This window comes from Bos grunniens, chromosome 20 (assembly GCF_055505025.1).
Source record: "Bos grunniens cultivar Pamir isolate PY7600 chromosome 20, Bosgru_T2T1.0, whole genome shotgun sequence".
In the NCBI taxonomy this organism is placed as follows: domain Eukaryota; kingdom Metazoa; phylum Chordata; class Mammalia; order Artiodactyla; family Bovidae; genus Bos; species Bos grunniens.
In genome coordinates, this window is record NC_141184.1 from 52,303,279 (window position 1) to 52,321,096 (window position 17,818).

General features: G+C 38.0%; 1 protein-coding gene across 12 annotated transcripts in view; it reads right to left on the reverse strand.

Moving 5' to 3' along the window:
• PDE4D (phosphodiesterase 4D) overlaps positions 1-17,818 on the reverse strand; it is a 1,650,639-nt gene that overhangs the window by 739,535 nt on the left and 893,286 nt on the right. The window lies entirely within an intron of this gene.

A 17,818-nucleotide genomic window follows, 5' to 3' on the forward strand; every position in this document is an offset into this window, starting at 1 on the left:
CCATACTAATTAGATGATTTTTAACACTTAAATAAAATTAAGAAGGTGTTTCCTGCTAATTTGTCCAGAGTCTATCTGAGTTACTAGTATTTATAGCTACATTTTATCCAGTGCTTAACTTTGTGCCAGGAAGTGTACAGAGCGCTCCACATACATTATGGTATTTATTCTTCCCAACAGTTTGATAGGATAATGTTTAGCATAGGAATCCTTGGTGGGATCCACAGTTCTAAACAGTGAATTCTAGCACAAAAGTTGGTGCTCTGGAGTTAGATGATCTGTATTGCAAAGGAGTAAGGCACAACTCAGCAACGACAGTGACAACAATCTGGATCCTAGCTGCAAGAAGTTGGATAAGTGGTAAAGTAAAGAAAATAGAACTACCAGTCTCATAGGATAATTCTGGAGATTAGGCCTGATGTGTTTGCTTGAGCAGCCTATAGACCTGCACCTGACCTCTGGCACCTTTCCAATGTTATTTGATCTTTTTAAACTTGCAGAAATGACATACAGATCCTGACATCCCCAAAGACTATAGTGACTTGAAGTCTAGCCCGGTTAAGTCTCCAGGTTCCATTTATTTGGTTATGTTCTTCACCCAAGCTAACCCCTTTAGAAAAGTTCATTTCTGTTCTTTCACTTGAAACTTCTCCTGAGAAGGTGTGGCCATAGGATTTCATTGTTATTTGTGCTCCAGCTGGTTTGGCTGTTTCAGATAAGGAGGGAACTGGTTTGGATACAGGGCCCGATGGCAATCCTTCCAGCCCCTAAGCCTAAAGCTAACTAACCTGGCACAGGCCAACCTTCCTGAGCAAGACTGGGAATTCGAATAATTAAAATCTAGGATATCAGAAACAATCTGACTGGACCAAAGGACGAAAGTAACGGAAGCCCGACATTCTGGGCTCAAGTTATAAGCTATAAGGCCTAGAAATCTCTCTCTAGTTCAGAAGGTGAACATAGCTCTCCCTGACCTATGTTTTCCTAGCAATATGGTTCACAGAGGTTTCAGGGAGTTCAACTTATTTATAGACAGTGCTTCACGGTTTAGGAAGAAATGAATTCTAGAATGCACATTTGCTCGTAAGACATGATTCACATTTATATAGATATTGTCAATACCATAGAGCAGGGGTAGGAATGGAAGAGTATACAATTGTATCATAGTGAGATGCAGGTCCTTTTTCCGGCTCTCTCTCCTTAAACATGTATGTATACACAGTTGATAAAAAATACTGGCTCTTAATAAACACTACAGAGTAGTTTTCTCAGAATTTAAGGAAGAGAGTATGCATATCAGTGATGTTCAATTGTTTTTGGTTATAGATAACAGAAAACAAATTGGGTCAATCGTGATGAGAAACTTTGAATGAAACCAGTAACACAAACATGGGTGCTGTGCTGTGCTCAGTGGCGCAGGCGTGTCTGACTCTTTGTGACCCTATGGAATGTAGCCTGCCAGGCTCCTTTGTCAATGGGATTTCCCAGGAAGAATATTGGAGTGGGTTGCCACTTCCTCCTCCAGGGGGACTTCTCAACCCAGGAAATGAACCCACGTCACCTGTACTGGCAGGTGAGTTCTTTACCTGCTGAGTCACCTGGAAGTCCAATACAAACATGGTATCCAGGCAAGTTTTATAACAGAACATTAGTCAAGACAGCAGGAACTCATAGCATGAAGTAGGCACCTCAGCTTTGTTAGATTCTTTTATATTTCTTGATAAATATTTTTGGTATGATTAGTAAAGAGCTCATTTTTAAAACCTATACATCCCCTGAGCTCCATATGTGAGCAACAACCAGAGACTGTGATATCTTCAACTAAAAGCAAAAGGTTTATGTTCAGAGACAGTACATGGTAAAACAACGGGTTGATTCTATGCCTCTTCTGCAAATTCATTCTTTAATTCAAAAAACATTTGTTGAGCCACTATTCATCTAGGCACTAGGGAGAACTGGAGATGGAAAGATACAATACTTGCCTTTAAGGAGCTTGAGGTTTTATGGAAACTCATCCACAAGCTGGTCACTTCCAGATGCTGGTCTAGCTGCAGGCCCAGTAACTCTGGCCCTCAGGCCAAACCAAGCCCCTAGTCTGGTTCTGAAATAAGGTTTCATTGCACAGCCATGCTCATTCATTTATACGTCACCATGGGCTGCTTTTGTACTATGAGAGCAGATTTGAGTGGCTGTGACAGAAACGTTCTGGCCCACCAAAACCTAAAGTATTTATTAATGTGGCTCTTTATTTTAAAAAAGTTTGCCAATCCATGGTCTCACAAAAAGCCGAATTGATCAGTTTCAATTAGACCTAATATTTTCAAACTGGGAATACTCAGATGATTACAATCACTCAGAGACTAGTGAAAAATATAAAATATTGGACATGTAACCCACATCCGGTCCGGTCACTTCATGGCAAATAGATGGGGAAACAGTGGAGACAGTGGCTGACTTTATTTTTCTGGGATCCAAAATCACTGCAGATGGTGATTGCAGCCATGAAATTAAAAGACGCTTACTCCTTGGAAGAAAAGTTATGAGCAACCTAGACAGCATGTTAAAAAGCAGAGACATTACTTTGTCAACAAAGGTCTATCTAGTCAAGGCTATGGTTTTTCCAGTGGTCATGTATGGATGTAAGAGTTGGACTATAAAGAAAGCTGAGCACCGAAGAATTGATGCTTTTGAACTGTGGTGTTGGAGAAGACTCTTGAGAGTCCCTTGGACTGCAAGGAGATCCAACCAGTCCATCCTAAAAGAGATCAGTCCTGGGTGTTCATTGGAAGGACTGATGTTGAAGCTGAAACTCCAACACTTTGGCCACCTGATGCGAAGAGCTGACTCATTTGAAAAGACCCTGATGCTGGGAAAGATTGAGGGCAGGAGGAGAAGGGGACGACAGAGGATGAGATGGTTGGATGGCATCATCGACTCAATCGACTTGGGTTTGGGTGGACTCCAGGAGTTGGTGATGGACAGGGAGGCCTGGTGTGCTGCGGTTCATAGGGTCGCAAAGAGTCAGACACGACTGAGCGACTGAACTGACTGAACCAACATGAATTGCTTTTTAAATGATAAATATAGATTAATTTATAAATTATAAACTATATATATTAATTTATAAATTATACAACCATATTCACACAATAAACATATTGAAAAAAGAGACCTGTGTTATATATGCTGGTTTAAAAAGATATTGAAGAGAATTTATATGTTACAAAAACCCCAAGGTACATACAGTATTTATAGCATGTTCTTATTTATGTAAAAGAGGGGGGATTTATCTACACATACATATTTATATATTCATGGGCTATTTTGAGAAAGTTACATAAAACTGGTACAGCTTTATACCCAAACAGAAACAACCTACTAGAAAGTTTTATTATGTTGTTAAACAGTCTGAACTAATATATCTTAGTTTTATATTTCATCTTTCATCTTAGGGGCATCCTTTGGCATCTAAAGAATCTTAGAACAGTCCACACTCCAAACACAGTTACTTATAAGAGCATGAATTATTGCTCTCTTGAGCTGTAACTCAAAAGATTTGTTAATTCACACAGCAGACCAAGAAATTCATTCTTATAGGTGAACTGAGCAGAACTCAAGAAATTGATTCAAAAACTGTACCCTTACCACTGAAGAACCCAGGATATATAGGAATCGAAATGGTGTCGTCTACTTGTGGCTTCAACTGGGTCTTGTATCTTGTGACCTTAAGTGGAACATATCACCTAATTCTGACTAGAAAGGGAAATAACCCTGCCTCAAGAACACTGCCACATCAGCCTGGCATAAATCTTCTATTAAGACACCTATCAGAATGTCTAACGGACAGGCTACTGAGAGTCCACAGAGCTTAAGAAAAGAAGCTGGATGGCAGTTTGTACCTCCTTTAACGCAACAACTTGCATAGTGTGAAAGAAGAATGCCGTCTGCTCAGTCAGTAAACAAAGGATGCTGCAGCCATCAAGCCATTAGCCATACCCTCCCACTCCCAAACAGTGCACTCTCAGAGGCTTCAGGACGGACACCAAAGAAGACTGGCTCCCGGGACTTAAGGAGCATGTCAAAGGAATGATTTCAAAGAACCTAGACTCTTGCATTTTCCCATACAAAGAAAAGTGCTAAATTCATTAACTTGAGATGTTTGGCGTTTATTTAATTAACTAGTAATCCTGTGATGTTCCAACTACTGGTTGTTTTTTTTTTTTGGGGGGGGGGGGTGTTTTCTGTTGTTGTTGCAAAACTCTTACATATCCTGGCTACTCAGAACTACCTCAGAGGCTGTATCCTGGGTTTAAGTCCTTAGTATGTCCTCCAAATAAAACATAATTCTCAGCTTTTACATTGTGTATGTTTTTCAGTTGATAGAGGAAATCAGAATTCAGTCCAAAATTTGCTTTTGTTATTATATTATACCTGGCTTCACTGTGAAGAGGAGACCTATGTACTTTATTCTCTCCTAATTAATACAGGCTAAGACAGTCACCAAAAGAACCTCATAACTAGGAAGAATCAAATGGGCTATGTTGATTCACAATGACTCATTTAAAAATCATTGATTAATCTTGATAAAAGAGGGATTACCTAAGTTTCTCATTAATGAATGTTCCACTTACTTCAAATTAGGACATGAAAGTCACCCTGACTAAAGTTTTGAACATTGGCTCAAAATCTTTTTTTTTTATATGGATCTTCCTCTTTTTTTTTTAAATCAAGAACATCCCCAAATATATTTTCAGCAACACTAATACTGAGTCTTATCTGGTGTTGAAAAGATAGCAATTCAGTGGAAGAATCATAATATTTTAGATTTGAAAGGCGCTTTTAAGAATATCTTTTTCATCTGTCACTCTACTGTAGAGGAAGAATGTTACCTGTCATATCAGTAAGCGAAGGATGTTGCAGCCATCAAGCCATCAGTCAATGCAGCGACCCCACGGTACACCCTGAGAGGATTCAGGGTGGAGAAAACAGGATACTGGCCCTGGATAGTTAAGGGGCATATCAAAGGACTGATTGCAATTAGCCCAGACTCTGGCGTCTTCCCATACACAGAAAAGCGCTAAATTCATTAACTTGAGAAGGCTATTTTTTGTTTAGTTAACAGTAATTTTTTGATGTTCTGATCTGATGACTGTACCTTTTTTTCTTTTTCTTTTGCCAAAACTCCTATATATCCTGGCTGCTCCCTTACTTCTTCAGAGAAGTCCCTCGGAGCTATGTGAGAGGTTGTCTCCCCAGCTTAAGTTCTCAGGAAGTCTAAATAAAACATAATTCTCAATTTTTAGGTTGTGCGGTTGTTTTTTTTTCAGTTGACACTAGTCATCATTTTATACAAGAGAAACAGTAGTCCATGGATGTAAAGGAACTTGCCTCAAATGACCAAAGTAGAGAATGAACCATGATCAGAGCCTTTAACCATGATCTTTATTTAGCCTTTAATCTTCTATCCATAAACACAGGAAGAAAAATTAACACTGAAGAAAAAGTGTTTTAATACTTTTAGCTAAGCACACATTTCCTAGGAATTCTTCTCTATAAACAGAAAAATCTAAACTACTCAAAAGAATGGTACCTCTTTTGCTATAACAAATTCTTTTAAATAAATTCACAGCTGAAAGCCTAACATTGATTTCTGGTGGTTATATAAAAATAAAATTTTCTGAAAAAGAAACTAACCTTCATAGAAGTGTTAAGTAGTTAGAATAGAAAACAGGAGTCCAGAATGGCAGTGGCTAAAAGATAAAGAAGGGAAAAGCCCAGGAAAAGAGAACAAAGGAAGGTCCGAGGGCCGGAGTGAGGACCTCAGGTAGAACAAACAACACTCCTGCCTGGCCCAATTTACATAGGGCAGCCCCAGGGGGAGAAAAAACATATAAAAAGAGGAGCCAAAGGGCCAGGGGTCTCTCTCTCCAACCCCCTCCCCCACCCCACCCCACCCCACCCCACCCCTGTTTCTGACAGGTCTTGTAGCAAAACGTGAGAGCAGCTGAACAAAACAGTGGTCTAGAGGCAGCCTCGGGGCTCAAGGCTTTCCATCTCAGAGTAAATACTGCAACTTCCTCTTATCCTTCACCTACTTTTGGGATAGGAGGGGTTAGGATGGCCTAGGAGAACAGAAGATGGAGAAGGCAGCTTCTCGTGGAGAACTGCAAGGTGTAGAGAATAGCATGTTTAGCTTGGAACCCAACAACTGGTTTTTCAAAAATAAAGGAAGTCATAACTATTAGCATAATGAGAACACAACTCCCAAGCCTCAACTACTTTAGACACAGCACTGCAGGAGACCCCCTAAAGCAAATGTAGGGGGATAAGGAGGCTCCAATCCAATCCATTGTATCATGTTTACTGATCCCCTTCTGTGGGTGGGCTCAGCACGCCATCGAGAGCTTTGAGGATTACTAGGGAAAGAGAAGATGTGCCGTATTTCTTTGGGAGCTTCTGATCCTAAGGAGACAGAGTAAATACGTGCATGAGAACACGTCAGAAGTATATAAACAATTACACAACAATTACACACTGCAGGCTCCGGATGGAGGGAAGTGGGAAGGATCCAAGTTGAGGGCTGAGACAGGGATGAGGCAAGAAGGATTCCACGGAGAAGTCAGATGAATTTCACAGCTGTGACCAGACCTGGTTACCCAGAAAAGTACAGGAAGGGCTTATATTCAGTGGGAGGCAGGGAAGTAGGAAAACCTTAAATTATGACAACAGAATCCACAAAGGCACAAAGGTTTCTGAAGCCTCCATTGCTGTAGAGACTGCACTGTAAAATGAAATGTAGGAATTCGTGCAAAAGACAGAACTCTACAATTTGGTACATTAATAATTCAATGAGAATGTCTATTTTACCCTAATCTCTCAAAGTCTCATTAGTAACATAATTGTACCTGTTTTCAAAAAAGGAAAAAGAAGAGGAAATCTCAAGTAACAAAACAATATTTAACTTAATGTCAATATTAAAAATGAAGTAATAAGACCCAGTCAAATAACGGATTTTGCAGATAACAGCACTGTTCCTCTAAATTCTATAGATGTCATATCCTGATTAAAATTCTGGGGTAAAATATTCCATTTGTGAAGCCATAATGCTGTTTCTGAGATAAAGTAAAACTTCTCATCAATATTTATATTCTGACTATTTTGATATTAGAAATCACATATTCAAGAAAGACAAGTATGATATCACTTATATGTGGAATCTAATATATGATACAAATGAACTTATTTACAAAACAGAAGCAGACTTACAGACATAGAAAAATCATATGGTTACCAAAGGAGAGGATGGAGAAGGGATAAATTAGGAGTTTGGGATTAAGAGATGCAAACTACTATACACAAACTAGATAAACAAGTTCCTTGCATAGCACAGGGAACTATATTCAATGTCTTATAATAAACAATAATAGGGAAGAATATGTGAAAGACTATCTATCTATCTGAATCACTTTGCCATATATCTCAGAAACTAGCACAACATTGTAAATTTACTTCAATAATTTTTTAAAAAGTAGAAAACTAAAAAAAGAAATTAATTAAAGAAATTTAGGTGGATGAAACTGGAGCCTATTATACAGAGTGAAGTAAGCCAGAAAGAAAAATACCAATACAGTATACTAACGCATATATATAGAATTTAGAAAGATGCTAACAATAACCCTGTATACGAGACAGCAAAAGAGACACTGATGTATAGAACAGTCTTTTGGACTCTGTGGGAGAGGGAGAGGGTGGGGAGATTTGGGAGAATGGCATTGAAATATTGTAACATGTAATATTGAAACATGATATTGTATAATATCATGTATGAAACGAGTTGCCAGTCTAGGCTCAATGCATGATCCTGGATGCTTGGGGCTGGTGCACTGGGACGACCCAGAGGGAGGGTATGTGGAGGGAGGAGGGAGGAGGGTTCAGGATGGGGAACACGTGTATACCTGTGGTGGATTCATGTTGATATATGGCAAAACCAATACAATATTGTAAAGTTAAAATAAAAAATAAAAAAAATAAAAAAGAAATTTAGGTCTTTCTGACTCTAAAACTTTTTCATTTTTTTCAATAAATAGCTATTTCAGAAAAAAAAAAAAAAGAGTCATATCCCACTTTCAATTAGCCTGCAAAAAAATGGGTTAACCAATAGCTCCCCAAATGGAGCACTGACGGCCATAGGCATATGGTAAAAGTTTTACATGGTATTATAATTGATACTCAGTTCAGTTCAGTTGCTTAGGCATGTCCAACTCTTTGCGACCCCATGGGCTGTAGCATGCCTGCAGGGCTCCCTGTCCATCACCAACTCCCGGAGTTTACTCAAACTCATGTCCATTGAGTCGGTGATGCCATCCAACCATCTCATCCTCTGTCGTCCCCCTCTCCTCTTGCCTTCAATCTTTCCCAGCATAGGGTCTTTTCCAGTGAGTCAGTTCTTTGCATCAGGTGGCCAAAGTATTAGAGTTTCAGCTTCAACATCAGTCCTTCCAGTGAACACTCAGGGCCGATTTCCTTCAGGATGGACTGGTTGGATCTCCTTGCAGTCCAAGGGACTCTCAAGAGTCTTCTCCAACACCACAGTTCAAAAGCATCAATTCTTTGCCACTCAGCTTTCTTTATAGTCCAACTCTTACATCCATACATGACTACTGGAAAAACCACAGCCTTAACTAGATGGACCTTTGTTGGCAAAGTAATGTCTCTGCTTTTTAACATCCTGTCTAGGTTGGTCATAACTTTTCTTTCAAGGAGTAAGCATCTTTTTTTATAATTGATACTAACAATATCCTAATAAGGTGCCATAACTTACGCACATTTTACAGGCCAGGAAAACTAAGATGTAGAAAGTTGAAGTAATTTCCTCTCACTCACAGCTAGTGAAGGACAGAGACTCCAAATTATAAAGTATTAACACAGAGTTCTCTAGTGCCTTCTCTAAGAGAACTGGGATGAAAAGACAGAAGAGCTCCACTTTGCTGTTCTTCTGCAGCAAGGATGAAATGTCTCTCACACTTTTCTATGACAGTTGTCTTACCGATATCTGATGTCCTTATTACTTAAGGGAATTCTTACTAATTCCATTGGAAAGTTTTCTGCATTCTGTTAGATTATACTCCCAGGAAATTCTTCTTGATAAGAAATCTTTATTTTGTCTGAGGAATTCTCATAGCTGCCCTTAGTATCACCCCTTAAATCTCTTTCTCTTGAAGCATTTATTCTCCTTTAAAAATAACTAATAGGTTCATTCATCTATTTAGCCAGGCTGTAAATACTCTTTAGTTGCATAATATTTCAGGTCTTTCATCATACTTTGTTTTGCTCTTTCTACTCCCTTCAAATTGCCTGCAAATTTTTTTTTCCACTAAGACTGAGTTGCTATGCTCAAGATTCTGACTAAAAGCTGGTTGGAATCACAATCAGAATGGAATGACAATCATTTCCTACAACCTATCTACACTTCCTTTTTTTAAAAAAAAAATAAATAAATACAGCTTTGTTCTCTTACATTCATCATTTTCAGTGCTGAATTATTCCAGGGATTTTTAACTGATAGTATATCATCAATACATTATTTTCCTTCTTTTGTACCTTGTGGATATATTATTTGTTGTTGGTATCTCAATCAGGGAGACTAGTTGAAGGGGATACTTATACAGCTTATGTAATATTGAAGTTTTATTGTTAGCAATTCTCATGAAATTTTCTTGGGCAAGGAAGAAGAAAAAGCCAAATGATATATTGTGGATTTTACTTATCCATGCACTCTTTCATCAGCTCTCATATTTGACTGTAATTTCCTTCCTCAATTACATTATCATGATCAAGTACTTTTTTTTTTTTTTTTTCAGGAGTTTATCAGAGTTCCCTCCAGTGACTTTGAATTTGACTTCTGCTACTTGGACATGCCCTGATAACATTCAGATAAGATAAAAACTGATCATTTTTTTCTACTGCTTTTAGGGTAAGGGGCTTCCAGGTGACACTAATGGTAAAGAATCTAGCTGCCAGTGCAGGAGATATAAGAGACTCGAGGTTGATCCCTGAATCAGGAAGATTCCCTGGAGGAAGGTGTGGCAACCCACTTCAGTATTCTTGTCTAGAGAATTCCAAGGAAAGAGGAGCCTGGTGGGCTACAGTCCACAGGATTGCAGAGTTGGACATGACTGAAGCGACTCAGCATGCATGTATGCAAATCATCCCAGGCAGGCTCATAAAAAAAGGACAACAATGCCTTATTATCTCCAGCTTCATCTATTTCTACCATATTCATCCTCTTTCCATAATCTCACAATCTTATTCTGTCTTTCTGGTCTGTTTGTCTTTCTGGTCTGTGTGATTTCATTCTATCTGTTTGTCTCTTAATATCTTTCTCTCAGTCTTCACATATTAGAGAACTTCATTGATACAAATATAGACATAATTGCTAACTTTTGCATATGTAAGTTGTTTTTATGAAAACCAGAAATTTTAATGTTGCCAGTTAAAACCCTACTAATGTCACCAAAGATTTATGCCAGGATTACTAGTCTACAGAATTCATCCTGCCCAAAAAGTAATGATAAAAACTGATACGTATTCTGTCTGATGAGCTTTAATAAGCTATTTTAAAAATATAATAGGACTATGATGTATTTGTTATATGGTTGTTAATACAGTAAATTTAACTCTCAAAGAACTGTACATAAAAATAATTTCATAATTATTGAAACTAGAAAACAAGTTTTGTGCAAGGGCCTAAGATTTATGCTCTGTATTTAATTATAGATAAAAAAAAAACAAAGATGATAATTTCTTAGTTTGTGGGTGACAGTTCAGCATTAACATTTTACTACACATGGTGGAATATTTAGTGATTCAAGTTATTTATCTGTAAATTTAAATTGTAAGTGGTCTGGCATACATATTGCCATTTTAGCCTTAGACCTTCTATGACATAAGCATATGTTTTAGGAACAAATGATAAAGTTATAACAGCATGTTTAAATTAAACTAATAGGAAAAAATGGTTAATGAACATTTGAGAAACTATACAACTTTGCTAGCAATAAGGACAAATGTAAATAATTAAAACATAATGACAGATGTCTCACCTAACAGTCAAAATTTTTAAAGTCTGATAAAATCATGACAACAATGCTGAAAACAGTTAACACTCATGCTGATTACCAGAGAATAAACTTGCAGCTATTTCATGGAATAACTGTATTATTCAGGGAATTCCGTAATCCTATTTATCCTAAGGTCCAGCAATTCCACTTCTGGTTATGTATTTCAAAGAAGCTCTCCAAATGTGCACAAGCAAATATAACACCGATGTTCACTGAAGTGTTTAGTCATTTGTTTATTCATTTCCCAAATATTCATTGAGGGCACAATTCTATTTTCTTGGGATTAACTCTGAGACTGAAACAGACGATCCTCCCTGTTCTCATTGGTATGTTCTAGGATACTGTTTTTTATTCTAAAATGTTTTAAAGGATCTAAATAACCACCAGTAAGGCAACCAAATCAATAAAGAAGTGTATAGTCAAAAAATGGAAAAAATACTGCTGAGTGAAAAAACGTGTTACAGAATGCTACTTGCATGGTATGTAATTTGTGTAAAAATTAAAACCACATTAAACTTCATACAATATTCTGGATGTATATATGTGTGTGTGTGTAAAAGCAATATAAAAATGAGTGATTTCATGATAGTGACACAGGAGGGAAGGGGGCAAGGCACACACACCCTTTGAAAGAATGACTTAGCCATAGGACACAACATAAACTGGTAGAACTAACTAGGTCCAAGACGGTGGGAAACCGGACGGCCAGTAGACCTTCAGCCTCACTATATGGTCATGGTAATACATTAGCTAAATGACATAACCACCAGTGCCATGACAGCTCTAAGGCTGCCCATCAAAGATCATAAATGGACACTGGCTCAATTTCTGGAACTCTCTCTTTTCCAAAACAGAATCATACATTAGCCTATGCAGTTACCCAGCCCATAAAAACTAACCACCCCACATTTTGGGGCCTCTTGCCTTCTCAGTTAGCCCATTCTCCATCTGTGGAGTGTGTTTGTCTCTAAATAAATTCACTTCTTACCTATCACTTGTCTCTCACTGAATTCTGTCTGCCATGAGACATCAAGACGTCATTAAGGACTTCATTAAGTCCTAAGATCAGGTGTGCGATCTCAAAAATTATGAGTCTGTGGGTTCAAATGCCAATCTGGGTTTTGGCTGGGTTTGAGTCCTGGCACATGGGTTCATGGAGAAGGAAATGGCAACCCACTCCAGTATTCTTGCCTGGAGAATTCCATGGACAGAGAAGCCTGGTGGGCTATAGTCCACGGGATCACAGAGTCGGACACAACTGAGTGACTAACAGACATGGGTTCAAGTCTGAATCTAAGTTGCATGGTTTCAATAGTGGTTGACTGCATATGGGAAATGGGATCAGGATACAGAATAAAAAGGATTTAAATTTTATCTATAATTTTTAAATATAAAATAAATATGACAAAATAGTAAAAATTTTATTCTAATTGGCCTGCATGTAAGCTTATACTGAATTTTGAATTTTTAATATTTTTAAAACTGCCTATGGTATCCATAAAATTATTTTTAATAACTGTTCATAAGCACATTTTTATAATTTGTAAAAGCACTTGTCTACCAATAACATGACTAATTATTTTATTACAGGGTGATTGAAAGCTTACAGTATAAACAGAGCATAATGAATCAAGATAAATTTATAAGAACTAATTATTACACAATCAAAACAATTAAATACAAATGAGTAATACACAGTAGTATTTTTTTTTAAACTACATGATGAGAAAAACCTTACCAAAAAGGACACAGTGGAAACAACTCATTAGGTATTCACCAGGAATTCTGCTTCACTTAGCATCTAACATCTTTGAAAACCATGGAAATAGAAGGACATGTTAAAGGTTCAGTCTTAGCCCTGAATAATAAGTTTACTGAATTAACCTAGTGGACCACATTTAAATGATTGTTTCCCAGAGCTCCCTTCATAGCTCAGTAGGTAAAGAACCCTCCTGCAATGCAGGAGACCCTGGTTTGATTCCTGGGTGGGGAAGAGCCACTGAAGAAGAAGAATACCCACTCCAGTATTCTTGGGCTTCTCTTGAGGCTAAGCTGGTAGTAAAGAATCCACCTGCAATGCAGGAGACCTGGGTTCGATCCCTGAGTTGGGAAGATTCCCTAGGGAAGGGAAAGGCCACCCACCCCAGTATTCTGGTCTGGAGAATTCCATGGACTGTACAGTCTTTGAGGTCGCAAAAGAGAACACAACTGAGCAACTTTCACTTTTCACCAGGGCTATAGAACCATTTACTTAGATTCTAATAATTCCTATAAAAGATCTATATGAATCATTCTTACTAGACAGTGTGACCTTGGGAAAGACACTTAAACTGTCCATGCAGTCAATTTTTCATCTGTAAATATGTGGCCAATAACAGTAGCCATCTAAAAGGGTCTCTTGTTATTTGCTGTATCAAGCACTTGCACTGGATTTCAATGTGCCATATACTGACACAAAATTAGTGCTGTTTACTTTAAAATATATATATTTTTTAATGCTTTCAGTAATGAGCAAAAACATATTTACAAGAGTTTGTACATTTTTGAGTTAAAATATGACGACCCCAAAATACCATCTTAGAGATGGGAGTAATCTGCATGCTGTCCGTTAAGTCCATAAGCAAGCTAATCCAGAAACCATTCTCATTGCCTTTAGATTGAGACACCATCTATTTGCCCTACGTATTTTTTTAATAACTAATCTAATAAGTTTTTATAAAAATCTTTAACTCTATCACAGCACATTCCGTGTCACAAAAAGGACATCAGGAGCCACTTTACATGTAAATTTTTATGTCATCTTAGAATAGATCTGAGGAGTAAATCTTTAAAATACAAACATCTCAATATCTTCATGATGTCATTAGAATCTAGGGGAAAAAACTATTTGATTCAGCAATTTCAAATCATCAACATTCATGCAAACCACACAACACTAATAATAAACAAAATCTTATTTATTCAAACACAGCATAACTTAGAATTGTGTAGCTACTAAGCATATACGAGAAACTCCATGAAACCACAGCCAGGTCGGCTCTAACTCTGTACTGGTTTTGCTATCATGAAGTCAAGCATGGCATTATCAAGCACAGACAAAAATTTAGCCAGGAAAAGGGTGTGAGAGAGAAAAACCTTTCATCTTCATTCCCATTAAGCTCACTGCCAAGCATGAATCATGGGTGATACAAAAAAATGATACAAATGAACTTATATACAAAATAGACTCCCAGACACAAAAAACAAGCATACGGTTACCAAAGGGGAAAAGGTTGGGGAGAACAAAGTTAGGAGTTTGAGATTAACATATACACACTATTATATATAAAACAGATAACCAACAGGGACCTACTATATAGCATACAGCACATGGGAGCTATATTCAATATTCTGTAATAACCTATAAGGGAAAGGAATCTTAAAAAAAATACATATAGAGATATGTAACTGAATCACTTTGCTGTACACCTAAAACTAATACAACACTGTAGATTAACCATACTCTAAAAAAATATTAATCATAATAAAATAAAGCTCACTCCCAGGCCCCAGTGATGACTGTGTCACTGACGGAGAACTAGAGGAAATGTTCCCACCATCATTCTCTCCCTGCTGAATCACATTAATTGACCCCGTTTTGGTGTCCTCCCAGCATCAAGCCTTCATCCACTTCATGGGAGCTTTCCTGCCTCAGGGACTGGTAACCCCAGTGAAGAGCTGAGAAGAGTTAGAGGAACTGATGTAAATCAACATCATATCACATGACTCACTGTCACCCTATCATTATTTTATACAAATGTCTTTTGCTTGTTGTTCTTGTTCAGTCGCTAAGTCATGTCCAACCCTACGACCCCATGGACTGAAGCACTCCAGGCTTCCCAGTCCTTTGCTATCTCCCAGAGTTTGCTTTTGTTTGTAAATAACATAAGAATTGAATTCCACATGCAAGATAAAGACATCACCATGATTTTAGAATGACATCTAACATTTCTGAAGTAATAAAAATAACTGTAGCCTTTCCAGAAAAATTAAGTGATTAAAAATTTACATATGCAATAGGAAATTATGGAAAACTATGCAAAATAATAGCATGGCTATTCAACATCCATGATTATATTAAATCGAGGCTAGTTCTTTAGCTGTGTGTTCACTTCATTAAGACATTTAAGGCCTCAGATAGTTGCAATGATTGGAAGCATTCTAGTTTGTTTCCATTGCAGCTAACACTGATAATCCCTTGAAAAAAGTAACAACAAAACCAATAGCAGTGATAACAGCTGCCTCAGACCGTAAAGAATCTGCCTGCGATGCAGGAGACCCAGGTTCAATCCCTGGATCAGGAAGATCCCCTGGAGAAGGAAATGGCAACCTACTCTAGTATTCTTGCCTGGAAAATCCCACAGATGAAGGAGCCTGGGGGGTTACACCCCATGGGGTCACAAAGAGGTGGACATGCCTGAGCAACACCACTTTCACTTTTCATTTTCATACATACTTTACTCTAGAATAGCATGTTGTTCTAAGCTTTTTACACATATGAACTCATTCAATCTGCCAACAGCCCTACTTCTACCATTCCATTTTGCAGTTGCAGAAACTAAAGTAAATTCAGTTACTGATTCTAAATCAGTGGGTTATAACTTTAGTGTACATAAGAATCTTCCAACGACCTTGTGAAAAATTTACAAGTTTTCTGACCATTCCTACACCCTGCTCTGATTCAGTTCAGTTGGCTAGGGGTAGACAACCAAAAATCTAATGTCACAAGCTCCATTCTCAAGTGGTCTGAGGACCGACTTTGGAAAACACTAAATTCTTCCCAGGGATATTTCCAGTTACCTTTAAGGACTCTCTGGTGATATTTAGGTCCTTGTCTTTATGATTCTGAACACTCTATATCCATTCATTTCATAGTAAGAATATTTATTTTAATCTCAATGATTTTGATTCTCTATTTCCAGCTAAAGTTTAATCAAAAGAAACTAATATGTTTACAGCTTAATTATGTCAGCTTGAATTAAAGCCACAGCACTGCCTCTGAGCAGCCACATTACTCTTTTCACAACAAATCTGTCACAGGCTGGTGAACACCTTTCTTAATTTTTGGAAGAAACCTCCAAAGGAAAATTCTCTAGAATCCCTCCATAAATGTTTAAGATGTCTGCTTAAGTAAGGATTATAGCTCTCAGAGACATATATGAGAAATGAAAAATTTCTGAAGAATGCTCAGCTATGCTTTCAGTTTTTAGCACAAACAGAAAATAACATATATCAGCACGATTTGCTTTCCTCAGGTGCCTTGGAAGAGGAAGATTTGTGGACTTCTACGGTAGAACTAGAAGCTCAGAGTCACACACACATCGTCAGAATACAGGCTGTTAGAAAGACCTTGAGTTGTTCCTGACTAAACAAAACATTTCATTTTCTTATTTACACAAAGATAAGAGAATAGTTTTCTATTGTGAAAAGGGAAATAAGTTATTGTCTTCTGCATCCAGAGCTATAGACTCACTGGCTTTCAAGACAGATTGCAAATGTCCTTCAAATTGTAGTAATTTCAAAAGCTATAAATGATGATAAAAGAGAAGCACAGTCATCAGACTTTGGGAGAAAAATGGTTCTTGAAAAAAGTTCTGGTATGTTTTTGAAAAGATGTGAAATTGAAGTACCCAAAAGGCACCTGCTCTCTGTTTTATAACTAAAGCAATTCACTTGCGGATCTTAAAAACCATCCTCTTGTTTCGAGTCTCGTGTAGGGAGCTATGGAACGAGCTCATGCTGAACTGGGGCGTGAATGGGATACCTTCTGAATTATGTCATGGACCAAAATGAATATCTACCCAAAACAATGGGATCCGTCTATACATGTAGCCGCTGGTGTGCTAGTAAATATATGTTTATCTCAGGGGGCGGGGGAAACCCTGATTTGTAGGCTTTGGGAATTTCTATTGTATAATTTCTCTTGTCTGATTTCCACTGTGGCCGCTAAATGGAGAGCTGAAAAGAGATACTCAGTATCACTATATATAATAGTGTTTCCACCGCACAGATACATTCATTTAACCTCAAGAACATTACTGCTGCGCAGTCACTAAGTTGTGTCTGACTCTTCAATCCTATGAACTGTAGCCCACTAAGCTCCTCTGTCCATGGGATTTCCAGGGCAAGAATATTGGAATGGGTTGCCATTTCTTTCTCCAAAGGATCTTCCTGACCCACAGATTGAACCCATGTCCCCTGCATTGGCAAGTGGATTCTTTACTTCTGAAGCCACCTGGGAAGTCTCAACTTCAAGAGCATAGGTAATAATAGTAAGTCAGTTCAGTCTCTCAGTCGTATCCGACTCTTTGTGACCCCATGGACTGCAGCACGCCAGGCTTCCCTGTCCATCACCAACTCCCGGAGCTTGCTCAAACTCATGTCCATCAAGTCGGTGATGCCATCCAGCCATCTCATCCTCTGTCGTCCCCTTCTCCTCCTGTCTTCAATCCTTCCCAGCATCAGGGTCTTTTCCAATGAGTCAGTTCTTTGCATCAGGTGGCCAAAGTATTGGAGTTTCAGCTTCAGCATCAGTCCTTCCAATGAATATTCAGGACTTATTTCCTTCAGGATGGACTGGTTTGATCTCCTTGAAGTCCAAGGGACTCTCGAGAGTTTTCTCCAACACCACAGTTCAAAAGAATCAACAAGTAAAATGT